Source organism: Phodopus roborovskii, unplaced genomic scaffold (genome assembly GCF_943737965.1).
Source record: "Phodopus roborovskii unplaced genomic scaffold, PHOROB, whole genome shotgun sequence".
NCBI classification, from domain to species: Eukaryota; Metazoa; Chordata; class Mammalia; order Rodentia; family Cricetidae; genus Phodopus; species Phodopus roborovskii.
In genome coordinates, this window is record NW_026126541.1 from 20,128,159 (window position 1) to 20,138,963 (window position 10,805).

At 38.1% G+C, this 10,805-nt stretch overlaps 1 protein-coding gene across 1 annotated transcript in view; it reads right to left on the reverse strand.

Annotated features, from left to right (window-relative positions):
• Window positions 1–10,805, reverse strand: part of LOC127233441 (cytochrome P450 2C26) — a 117,872-nt gene that overhangs the window by 82,491 nt on the left and 24,576 nt on the right. The gene's annotated exons all lie outside the window — the stretch shown is intronic.

Genomic DNA, 10,805 nt, shown 5'->3' on the forward strand with positions numbered 1-10,805 from the left:
AGAAAACTACAGACCAATATCACTGATGAACATCGATGCAAAAATACTCAATAAAATACTGGAAAACAGAATTCAAGAATACATCAGAGAAATCATCCACCATGACCAACTAGGCTTCATCCCTGGAATGCAGGGATGGTTTAACATACGAAAATCTATCAACGTGATCCACCATACAAACAAACAGAAAAAGAAAAACCACATGATCATCTCACTAGATGCTGAAAAAGCCTTCGACAAAATTCAAAACCCTTTCATGATAAAGATCTTGGAGAGGTAAGGGATAACAGGAACATACCTAAACATAATAAAAGAAATATACAGCAAACCAACTGCCAACATCAAACTGAATGGAGAGAAACTTAAGCCAATCCCTGTAAAATCAGGAACAAGACTAGGCTGCCCTCTCTCTCCATATCTCTTCAATATCGTATTAGAAGTTCTAGCTAATGCTATAAGACAACAAAAGGAGATCAAGGGGATCCAAATTGGAAAGGAAGAAGTCAAACTGTCTCTATTCACAGATGATATGATAGCTTACATAAGTGACCCAATAAACTCTACCAGGGAACTCCTACAGCTGATAAACACCTTCAGCAAACTAGCAGGATACAAGATAATCTCAAAAAAAAAAAAAAATCAGTAGCTTGTAAGGTGTACGGTTTTCCCACCCACCACCTGGCCTTGTCCCGCCGCCACGCCAGCCCCAAATAATGTACAGAGACTCTGTATTTGATACAATGCTATTGTCCAGGTGCTAGTTTCTTATCGGCTAGCTCTGTCTTAATTATTAACCCATTTCTATGTATTACCACATGGTCTTACCAGCGAGAGGCGGCTGGCGGTTTTATTCTCTCCAGATTCTCCATCTTGACTCCTCCTTCCTACTTCCTATTTCCTCCTTGTCTCCTAGTCCTTCCTATCTTCCTTTCCTATTGGCCAACAGTGCTTTATTCATTAACCAGCATGAGAAACATTTAAAGAATGACATCTCCCATCATCTCTTTTCTGTCTAAATAAAAAGAAGGATTTAAACCTTAACATAGTAAAATATATAACACAACAGTTATCAAGTAAGAATCACAGTTAACAATATTTAGTCCATTAACATTTATCAAGATTTAGGAAAATATTTCATCATTTATTTTATCTTTGTGAGTCTAAAGTCTTATATGTAACTTATCTTTAATCCTAACTAAGGAAAACTATAACCATAACTATTTGTCTTCAACTCCCTCAAAGACCACAGAAGGATAATATATAAACTCTAGAAATGTAAGAGACATCTTGTCTTTTTAGTCACCTGAAGTTTTTTTTGTAATCTTTCATCTTTAGCCCATAGGCCATAGTGTGTCTAGCAGACTCTTTAGTAAAGCAGGAAACTTTATAGCAATGTCCATCTTGAATTAGCAACCACTTTTTTGTGGGTCCTGCATGTCCAGTTTATATAGCACAAAGTCAAACAGTCCAGAAAAGAGCAGTATCTTGTCCAAATGGCTAGTCTTGCCATATTGGAGGCAAACTCCATAACGTGTTTTTTTTAATGGCCATCTTCCTTTTTGACGCAGGTGGTGTTGCCAGGAGCATTTATGTCTCACTGTCAAGAAAAACTCTAAACCATTTTAAATGTCATATTTTGTAGGTCTTTGAAAGGTTTGAAGAATTCCTATCTATCTTAAATACATCTCTGTGTATCTTGAAAAACCTAACTAAATTCTAAGCTTTGCCTATCATAGGTAATTATCTATAATCTGTACTACATTATATATTACATTTCTAACTGAGCTCAATAAACACAATACCTAAACAAGAGGAGAAATATACATATCACCTTATTGACCTTAAATTGTATCAATAAATGAAAATCCATTCCAAAACAATGATATCTCCCATCAGTAGCCCTACTTTTTTTTCAGACGACAAAGAGACAGAGAAAGAAATCAGAGAAACATCACCCTTTACAATAGCCACAAGCAACATAAAATATCTTGGTGTAACGCTCACCAAACAAGTAAAAGACCTATATAATAAGAACTTTGTGGCTCTAAAGAAAGAAATTAAAGAAGATATCAGAAAATGGAAAGACCTCCCATGCTCTTGGATAGGTAGGATAAACATAGTAAAAATGGCAATCTTACCAAAAGCAATCTACAGATTCAATGCAATCCCCATTAAAATCCCACCACAATTCTTCACCGACCTTGAAAGGATAATAATGAACTTTATATGGAAAAACAAAAGACCCAGGATAGCCAAAACAACCCTATACAATAAAAGAACTTCAGGAGGCATCACCATTCCTGACTTTAAGCTCTACTACAGAGCTATAGTTCTGAAAACAGCCTGGTATTGGCACAAAAATAGACAAGTAAACCAATGGAATCGAATTGAAAATCCTGACATTAACCCACACATCTATGAACACCTGATTTTTGACAAGACAGCTAAAATTATACAATGGAGCAAGTACAGCATCTTCAACAAATGGTGCTGGCACAATTGGATGAGGGTGTGTAGAAGACTGCAGATAGACCCATGTCTGTCACCATGCACAAAACTCAAGTCCAAATGGATCAAAGACCTCAACATCAATCCAGCCACATTGAACCTCTTAGAAGAGAAAGTAGGAGGTAGCCTTGAACAAATTGGTATAGGAGACCGCTTCCTGAACATAACTCCAGGGGCACAGACACTGAGAGAAACAATTAATAAATGGGACCTCTTCAAACTTAGAAGCTTCTGTAAGGCAAAGGACACAGTGGACAAGACCAAACGGCAGCCCACAGACTGGGAAAAGATTTTTACCAACCCTATATCCGACAAAGGGCTGATCTCCAAAATATACAAAGACCTCAAGAAACTGGTCAACAAAATACCAAATAACCCTATTAAAAAATGGGGTACAGAACTGAAGAAAGAATTCTCAATAGAGGAATCCAAACTGGCTGAAAGACACTTAAGAAAATGCTCCACATCCTTAGCTATCAGGGAAATGCAAATCAAAACAACTTTGAGATACCATCTTACTCCTGCCAGAATGGCTAAAATTAGAAACACCAATGATGACTCACGTTGGAGAGGATGTGGAGAAATGGGAACACTCCTCCACTGCTGGTGGGAGTGCAAACTCATGCAGCCATTTTGGAGATCAGTATGGCGGTTCATCAGGAAAACGGGAATTAGTTTACCACAGGACCCAGCAATCCCCCTCTTAGGCATATACCCAAAGGATTCACATCCATGCAACAAAGACATCTGTTCAACTAGGTTCATAGCAGCACTATTTGTAATAGCAAGAACCTGGAAGCAACCTAGATGCCCCTCAATTGAAGAATGGTTAATGAAGATGTGGCACATCTACACAATGGAATACTACTCTGCAGAAAAAAAATAATGGTATCTTGAAATTCTTAGGCAAGTGGGTGGCACTTGAAGAAACCATCCTGAAAGAGGTAACCCAGTCACAAAAAGAGGAACACAGTGTATACTCACTCATATATGGATTTTAGACCTAGATCAAAGGATCACCAGCCTATAATTCACACCACCAGAGGAACTAGGATACAAGTTGTATTCTAAGAGATTCATATAAAGTCCCTCACAGAACTGGGAAGGGACAAGTCCCCCAGAGCACAGGGGAAGTGGGGGAGCAGCAAACGGAGAGAGAAGTAGGAGAAAACGAGGAAAAGGAAAGGAAAACATGTGTGACCAGGAAGATTGAGCCTGATTAGGAATAGAAGACAGGAGAGAGAGAGAGAGAGAGAGAGAGAGAGAGAGAGAGAGAGAGAGAGAGAACATAAAAGAGGGAGCCAATATTTTGAAGATAAAACTGAACACAAAGAAAGGTCTAGAGAACTACAAGACTGTTCCCAATTAACAATTTGAGCTTCCGTGGAAAGGCTACCATAAATGCCCTTCCCCGGAGAGTGAGATCAACAACTAACTTATCCATGGAGCCCTCAACTAATGTCTGTTGGAAACAGGAGCAAACACCCACACATAAACACTGAGTTGAAGTAGAACCCAGATGCAGATGGAGAGGACAAGGCCAGGCTGCAGAAGCACATAGAGACAGCTTACCTGAACAAGGAGGAGCTAACGGGCCACCAGACTGATAGCTGGGAAGCCAGCATGGGACTGACTCAGGCCCCCCTGAATATGGGTCTCAGCCAGAAGGACTGGGCAGTCTAAGGGACCTCAGACAGTGAGCCAGGATGTATCCCTGGTGCACAAAAGGTCCTTGGGAACACATGCCCCATGGAGGGATAACTGCCTTAATCTAGAGACAGGAGAGAAGCCCTAGTGCCTACTTCACATGACCTGTCTGGATGGCATTCCCCTACATATGGAATTGGTGTGGGGGGGATGGGAGTGGAGGGTGGTTAGAGTGCAGGTGAGAGGGCAGAAAGGGTAAAAGGGAGGGAAGGAGGGAAGAAGACAGGGAGGGAGAGAGAGAGGGAAGGAGAGAAGGAGGGAGGGAAGGTGAAAGGGAGGGAGGGAGAGGGAATTGGGATCGACATGTAAAATAATAAATTAAATTTTAAAAAATGCTTAAATCCAAAATTTAAGTTCAAGGACAAGTTACTGGGGAAAAGGATTTCTATTTTTGTTTCCACGGAAAATGAAAAGATGTGGATTCCTTCCAGACTAATGTGGTTTGATCAAGCCAGACGCCTGAAACAGAGTACCAGGTGATTCTACATTCAAAACAGCTGGACCAAGAAGCCTTACAGACTACAGCCAGGATTTCTGCATCTTCTTAGAATCCCCCATGACAGCGCCCCTTACCAGCAGGAAGCAGTTTGGAAAGAACGACACCCAAATTCCCAAATATTGTCTATAAATGTTTGTTTTCATTTAAATGGACTTGGTTATATAAATATATATATATATAATAAATTAAATAGAAAAAGAACAAATGTTATAGAACTATACGAAAATATATGGTTTCATTAAAAAAAAAAAAAAAAGGATGCCTAATGTAGCCTGTATAGCATGGATGAAGGTACTAAAAAAAAAAAAAAAAAAAAAAAAAAAAAAAAAAACTGTAGTTAGGAAAGATATCACCATCATAAATTAGAAATGAGAAGGTCAGCATTGAAACAATAATAGAAGTTCCCTGGCAACAAGACTCCATCCATGGTAGGTTGTAATTTATAAGAAGGCAAATTCATTTTAAAGGAGAAAACCTACCATGAGAATGTCACATTTTTAATCTCAAAAAGCCTTGCCTTTGAAATATTTTCCTATGATGAATCTGAAAAGAATACTGAGGTCACTACATATGTGTCTCAGTGGGGCCTATAATTTATCTTGATCTGGAGAGGTCCTGGTGGCAATGTCTACATGGTACTAGCCTTGTAGGCATAAAAGATAGACTTAGGGAGCCATGGAGGCTTGCCCCAAGGTTCCAAACAACTTCTGATACCAAGAAATTGTATGTAGAGATATAATATAATTCCATACAAGAAACAACTAAGAGACCATTACATGAAGCTGAGGATGTGAACCTTACGTAGCAAGGAAGACCTCATGCTGTTGGAAATGCCAGCTCTAGACATAGGAGGTAGCTGTTGGAAGGCTCTAGATATAGGAGGTAGCTGAGTCAAGAGAGTGGTCAGACAAACTACAGAAGACAGACATCAAGGATTGAGGTTACCCTATGGTATCAGAACTTAACTGATTCCATTATGAGTCCCAGATGCTGGAGATTGAGTTGCAGGGTTTTGTTTTGTTTTGTTTAATTTCCTATTGGGTTTCATTCTTGTTTTGTTATGCTTTTTCCTTTCTCTGCTGCCATTTCTCCCTTTTAGAGTAGAAATATTTACTTTACTCCTTCCATATCAGAGGTGGTAACTAGGTTTTTATCTTACAGAGTTTCTGTTAACAGATTGCCTTAATGCTCAGAGAGAACTTTAGACTTTGGACTAGTTAGTAGTATATGGACTATTGAAATCTATGGGAACTGTTTGAGTTGTAATGAATGCATTTTCAATAATGTGACAGCCAAGGGACTCTTATCCTTGTAGGACCACAGTAGGAAATGTGGTTTGAATGTGAAAGGTCTTTTATAGACCTGTGTGCTTGAATCCTTGTCCATACCTTGTGGCATTGTTTTAGAATTCTGTAGGAAGAAGAAGTAGAACATTCTTGAAAGAACAACTACAGGTTAGGTGTTGGGATTTCGTGCCTGGCCCTTAATTCCTGTCTGCTCTATGCTTCCTTTTCTATCAAGATATAGGGATCCTCATGCCCTTTCCCCCATGATGAACACTGTTCTCTCAAACTGTAACTCCCTCCTCCCTTTAAGTTGCTTCTTGTCAGGTATTTAGTCACATACTAAGAAAAGCAGCCAATACAATGAGGAAATAAGTAAATTGTCCATTGGACAGAAGCTTGGAGTCACCATAAAATTCACACACACACAGATGAGGGGAAATATTTAGTGGACATGATCTCAGCATCTCATATCTCTCTGAAACAAATTTTCACATCACCAATGGCAATGCTTAGAAATACAGAATTTTATAAAGATATTATCAGATGTGGAACATATCAATTCATTTATTTCCAAGCTCTTATCTCATACTTTTTTGAAAAATAAAAATTAAATCTTGTCAAGACACAGATATAAATGTTTTAACAATCATCTTAATGGGAATCCTGACTATTTAAAGGGAATATTCACACATATAATACTATTATTTAGGATTCTCCCAATTACCTTTTCCTAAAATAAAACTATTCACATTTTAGGGCTTATGAATAAGACCTCAGAAATTCAGTCATTTCGTCGATGACACAAAGACTTCTCAAGACAAATCTGAGTCAAAAATAATATCAGCTCAGTCTTCCAACCTTTCCTTTTAGCAAGTCATTCACTTTGTTGGGACTTAATTAATATTTATTGATTGTGAACCATAACTCTTTATTTTTACCACATTGTCATTAAATTTAAATGTTAATAACATAACATTTATAGCACATGTTGGTTGATAGGAGTGAGTGGCATTAAGAATTTGAAGTTGATAAGAGTTTTTCTATGATGCTCATCTCATTAAACATTATTTTAATTTTGCATTTGTTTGTATTTTTTCTCTCAACACAAAGTTTATATTTTTTGGAAGAAAAATGAATGAGAATTTGCTTGAAGTTTGACTGGAGTATATGCCTATAGATTGAATGAGTGATAATGACAATAAAAATGAGCCTTTGTAATCATACAAAAGGAAATCTCTTTTGTTAATCTACACCTTGTATATATTTTTTAAGCTTTTATTGTATTTACTGTTATTTTGTATAACTGTATTTACTGTTATTTTGTATCAGGTATAACTAAGACGGAAAACTAAGAATTTCATGCTTTGGTATTAGTATGAAACATACTGTTATTAATTTTGAGCTAGCATACAATATATCAATTAGAATTGCATGGGTAGACTTAGAAGGCAATATGGTAACATGGAAGGCACTTTCAAGCCACTCTGAGTGAGAAGTCCTAGAACAAAAAGGCAGAACCACTTTCTAGGTGGATAAAGAGAAGTAAGAAACCAAGAAAGGGGTGACTGGAAAACTAAACAGTGTGGATAAGTGAAAAGCAACACTCACAAAAGCTCAGAACAATTCACAATAAACTAAGGGCACAGTGAGGTTAGCTGGTGAGTACAGGAAACAGAAGTAACAGGAGAGTGGAAACCCTAATGAAGCAGGCTATGAAGTCAGAAAATTGAGGAGACTTGGAATGAAAAGAAAAAAAAAAAAAAAAAAGATGCATGGCAAACAATGCCTTGAGGAATTATGAGGAAGTCTCCACAAAAAAAAAAAAAAAAAAAAAAAAAAAAAGGCAAAGCATTTCATTCACTGGATTATTTTTGGACATGATTTTTGTGCCTCCTGTGACAAAGATTTGCATTTAATTTAAAAGCTATCTTTATTCTTGTGTGTCAGAACATAGCTATAGAACTCAATCTGGTCAGTGTAGCCTGAATCTAGATATGGCCTTCTGTCTTGCTTTCATACATTCCCAAATATGATATATAATATATGCCAGGCAATTGTGGTCTGTCCTAAGAAAGTTCTGTGGAGGAGATGCTCTGCTAATATTTAGTATATGTTTACTAATCTGTACTTACATGTTTTTCGGGTCATATTTTTCTGAACTCAAACAACCTTACTTAAATCATTGTTTTCTTTGTTTCGTTTGTGTATAAAGTACACTGAAACTGAAGTAGGATTGTCTACAGCTTTAGTCTGGAGTCCACCCCATTCTCTCATGTCCTCAGATCCCAAGTCCAGAAGACAAGATCTGTATACATGGACTAAAAATTGACACCCAAGAAAGCTGTATTGGTGGTCAAGGTCAAGAAGAGTAGGCTGTTTCAGTCAATGTCCAGGTTCTGCAGTAAAATCTGAGGCTAGGAGGTGTAGTCTGTGTGGTGGACCTGGATGTAGATTCGTAGGAAACAACTGGGGCTGGAGCTGTAGTTGCTATGAAATTTTCTCTTGGGTTTACATCGGAAACTTTTAGTTCATGGTCTGGCAGTTGGGAAGAGGAATCCCAAGACTCTTGGGTGTAGGGGAAGGATCTCACACTTAGGAATAGTCAAAGGCAGGAAAACTTAGGTTATTGGTTGACAGGAACACTTATCTGGATCTGTTGAGAGTTCTTGAGAAGAGTTAGGAAAAGTTAGATTGGCTATAAAAGGATCTGGTTGTATTGGGAAGAACATAATTTGAGAGGCTTTTTTGTATCAGAATAGTCTTTCCTGCAGTGCTTATGTAAGTTCTGCAATTGAAAGCTTTTAGGAGCATGGATGACTGGGGAGGTACTTAGCAAATGATGAGAAGAATGATCTGTAACAGGTTTTGGGGGTTGGTGTAGAAAGGTTGAAAGAACTTGACTTTGGTTCTCAAAGGAGGACTTGAACTGTCAAAAGGACAAGCAATCAGTTGTGAGGGTGAGGCATTGGCAACTGAGGTATCAGCAGCAAAAGGGACTGTGGCTGATGGAGGGCTCTGAAGAAAGGTGCAAAGAAAGTGGAAGGCATCGAAGAAAGTATCAGTGAAGTTTAGGAGAGAGTTTGTTGGATGGCCTTGACCCAAGTGAGGACTTGGCTATAAGAGTGATTTTGTTAACTTGCATGTTCTCTCTGCCTTTTCATTAGTTTGGATAAAGGTTTATCTATCTTATTGATTTTCTCAAAGAACCAACACTTTGTTACATTGATTCTTTGTATTGTTTTCCTAGTTTCTACTTTATTGATTTTAGCCCTCAATATATTTCCTGGCATCTACTCCTCAGGGATGATTTCGCTTCTTTTTGTTGTAGAGCTTTCAACTGTGCTGTTAATTCTCTAGTGTGATTATCCTCCAGTTTCTTCATGTGGGCACTTAGTACTATGAGTTTTCCTCTTAGCACTGCTTTCGAAGTGTCCCATAAGTTTGGTTGTGTTGTGTCTTCATTCTCATTGAATTCTAGAAAGTCTTAATTTCTTTCTTATATCTTCATTGACCCAGGAATGGTGCAATTTGGCATTGTTCAATTTCCATGAGTTTGTAGGGTATCTGCAATTTATGTTGTTGTTGAATTATAACTTTATACAGGCAGTTATTTCAATTTTTTTGTACCTGTTGAGGTTTGCTATATTGACGAGAACGTGGTTGATTTTAGAGAAGGTTCCTGTGTGGCAATGAGAAGAAGGTATATTCTCTTGTGTTTGGACTCAATGTTCTATAAATGTCTGTTAAACCCAATTGGGTCATAATTTCTGTTAGTTCATTTGTTTCTTTAATTGATGAATCTATTTTTCCTAGTGTATCTTCAATGTCTGAGATTCTCTCTTCCATTTCTTGTATTCTGTTGATTATTCTTGCATCTGCAGTTACTGATGGTTTTCCCAGCTCTTCCTTTCCAGTATTCCCTCAGGCTGTTTTTTTATTGTCTCTATTTCAGCTTTCAAACCTTACACTGTTTGAATTGATTCTTGCAATTTTTGGTTTGTCTTCTTTTTCTTTAAAGATTTTTCTCATTTCCTCTTTTATAGTCTCTATCATCTACATGAAGTTGTTTTTAAGGTCGTTCACTTCTGCTTCATTTGTGTTGGGATGTTCAGGTCTTCCTGGTGTAGAGCCCCTAGACTCTGGTGGTGTCATATTGGTTTTTCTGTTGTTGAATGTGTTCTTATATTGTCGTCTTCTCATCCCTTCCTCCAGTGAGTGCAGGTTGGGTCTCTTCCTCTCCTGGTGGATAAGGGTCTAAGGTTCTCTCCCAGTGGGTGAAGCAGGTCCAATATTCTGATGGGTTTCTGGATGGGTGCAGGCAGGCCTGAGAGACTCCCTCTCCAAGTGGGTTGAGGCGGGACTAGCTCTGTAATGTCAGCAGACTCTGGGTGGCTTGATCCACTTGGACGGGTTCCCCCATGAATAGTTCCAAGGCCTCAGGAGGCTCAGAGCAGGGCTGTCACTTGTGTTTTTGATATTAGCCATTCTGACAGGTGTAAGATAGAATGTAGAACTTGTTTTAATTAGCATTTCTCTGGTGGTGGCTAAGGATGTTGAACATTTATTTAAATTTCTCAACCATTTTGGTTTCCTATGTTGAGAATTCTTTGTTTAGATCTATTCTATACTCCATTTTAATTTAATTGGATTATTTGAAAATAAGAAGTATCCTTGAATTCATAGGCACAGGAGACCACTTCCTAAATATAACACCAGTAGCACAGACTGAGAACAACCAATAAATGGGACCTCCTGAAATAATTATTGGTGACACCCAGCTAAAGAGCCTCCATCTCTTGCTCTTA